Source organism: Coregonus clupeaformis, chromosome 17 (genome assembly GCF_020615455.1).
Source record: "Coregonus clupeaformis isolate EN_2021a chromosome 17, ASM2061545v1, whole genome shotgun sequence".
Classification (NCBI taxonomy): Eukaryota; Metazoa; Chordata; class Actinopteri; order Salmoniformes; family Salmonidae; genus Coregonus; species Coregonus clupeaformis.
This window is the reverse complement of record NC_059208.1, coordinates 62,211,206-62,213,705: the sequence shown is the minus strand read 5'-3', so window position 1 is coordinate 62,213,705 and position 2,500 is coordinate 62,211,206. Positions and strand designations below refer to the sequence as shown.

At 35.3% G+C, this 2,500-nt stretch overlaps 1 protein-coding gene across 1 annotated transcript in view; it reads left to right on the top strand.

The window, feature by feature from the left end:
- heyl (hes related family bHLH transcription factor with YRPW motif like) overlaps positions 1–2,500 on the top strand; it is a 10,131-nt gene that overhangs the window by 1,388 nt on the left and 6,243 nt on the right. The window lies entirely within an intron of this gene.

Sequence of the window (2,500 nt, the reverse complement as noted above, 5' to 3'; positions counted from 1 at the left end):
GATTAGAATAGGGTAGGGTATAATGGAATAGAATAGGGTAGGGTATAATGGAATAGAATAGGGTAGGGTATAATGGAATAGAATAGGGTAAGGTATCATGGATTAGAATAGGGTAAGGTATAATGGAATAGAATAAGGTAGGGTATAATGGAATAGAATAGGGTAGGGTATAATGGATTAGAATAGGGTAAGGTATAATGGAATAGAATACGGTAGGGTATAATGGAATAGAATAGGGTAGGGTATAATGGAATAGAATAGGGTAGGGTATAATGGAATAGAATAGGGTAGGGTATAATGGATTAGAATAGGGTAGGGTATAATGGAATAGAATAGGGTAGGGTATAATGGAATAGAATAGGGTAGGGTATAATGGAATAGAATAGGGTAGGGTATAATGGAATAGAATAGGGTAGGGTATAATGGAATAAAATAGGGTAGGGTATAATGGAATAGAATAGGGTAGGGTATAATGGAATAGAATAGGGTAGGGTATAATGGATTAGAATAGGGTAGGGTATAATGGAATAGAATAGGGTAGGGTATAATGGAATAGAATAGGGTAGGGTATAATGGAATAGAATAGGGTAGGGTATAATGGAATAGAATAGGGTAGGGTATAATGGAATAGAATAGGGTAGGGTGTAATGGAATAGAATAGGGTAGGGTATAATGGAATAGAATAGGGTAGGGTATAATGGAATAGAATAGGGTAAGGTATAATGGATTAGAATAGGGTAGGGTATAATGGAATAGAATAGGGTAAGGAATAATGGATTAGAATAGGGTAAGGTATAATGGATTAGAATAGGGTAGGGTATAATGGATTAGAATAGGGTAGGGTAAAATGGAATAGAATAGGGTAAGGTATAATGGAATAGAATAGGGTAAGGTATAATGGATTAGAATAGGGTAAGGTATAATGGAATAGAATAGGGTAGGGTATAATGGATTAGAATAGGGTAGGGTATAATGGAATAGAATAGGGTAAGGTATAATGGATTAGAATAGGGTAAGGTATAATGGATTAGAATAGGGTAAGGTATAATGGATTAGAATAGGGTAAGGTATAATGGAATAGAATAGGGTAAGGTATAATGGATTAGAATAGGGTAAGGTATAATGGATTAGAATAGGGTAAGGTATAATGGATTAGAATAGGGTAAGGTATAATGGATTAGAATAGGGTAGGGTATAATGGATTAGAAAAGGGTAGGGTATAATGGAATAGAATAGGGTAGGGTGTAATGGATTAGAATAGGGTAAGGTATAATGGATTAGAATAGGGTAAGGTATAATGGAATATAATAGGGTAGGGTATAATGGATTAGAATAGGGTAAGGTATAATGGATTAGAATAGGGTAGGGTATAATGGATTAGAATAGGGTAGGGTATAATGGAATAGAATAGGGTAGGGTATAATGGAATAGAATAGGGTAGGGTATAATGGAATAGAATAGGGTAGGGGTATAATGGATTAGAATAGGGTAAGGTATAATGGATTAGAATAGGGTAGGGTATAATGGATTAGAATAGGGTAGGGTATAATGGAATAGAATAGGGTAGGGTATAATGGAATAGAATAGGGTAGGGTATAATGGAATAGAATAGGGTAGGGTATAATGGAGTAGAATAGGGTAGGATATAATGGAATAGAATAGGGTAGGGTATAATGGAATAGAATAGGGTAGGGTATAATGGATTAGAATAGGGTAGGGTATAATGGATTAGAATAGGGTAAGGTATAATGGAATATAATAGGGTAGGGTATAATGGAATAGAATAGGGTAGGGTATAATGGATTAGAATAGGGCAGGGTATAATGGAATATAATAGGGTAGGGTATAATGGAATAGAATAGGGTAGGGTATAATGGAATAGAATAGGGTAGGGTATAATGGAATAGAATAGGGTAGGGTATAATGGATTAGAATAGGGTAAGGTATAATGGATTAGAATAGGGTAGGGTATAATGGAATAGAATAGGGTAGGGTATAATGGAATAGAATAGGGTAGAGTATAATGGATTAGAATAGGGTAGGGTATAATGGATTAGAATAGGGTAGGGTATAATGGAATAGAATAGGGTAAGGTATAATGGAATAGAATATGGTAGGATATAATAAGGGAATGTGAATCGTAATCTAATCTACTTACATTCTATACAAAACACCTCAGATATGTAGAGGTCAATGAGAGGGATTTAAAGTTAGATGTATTTTTCCAGAGAGAACTTCTTAACAAACAAGACATACAGCTCGCTATGACAGGCAGGTATAGATCAGTCCAACATGCTTTATTTTTATTCACGACTAACTTGGTGCAACGTAGTGTGAAGAGTCAAGTCTAACTCAGTGCAACGTAGTGTGAAGAGTCAAGTCTAACTCAGTGCAACGTAGTGTGAAGAGTCAAGTCTAACTTGGTGCAACGTAGTGTGAAGAGTCAAGTCTAACTTAGTGCAACTTAGTGTGAAGAGTCAAGTCTAACTTAGTGCAACGT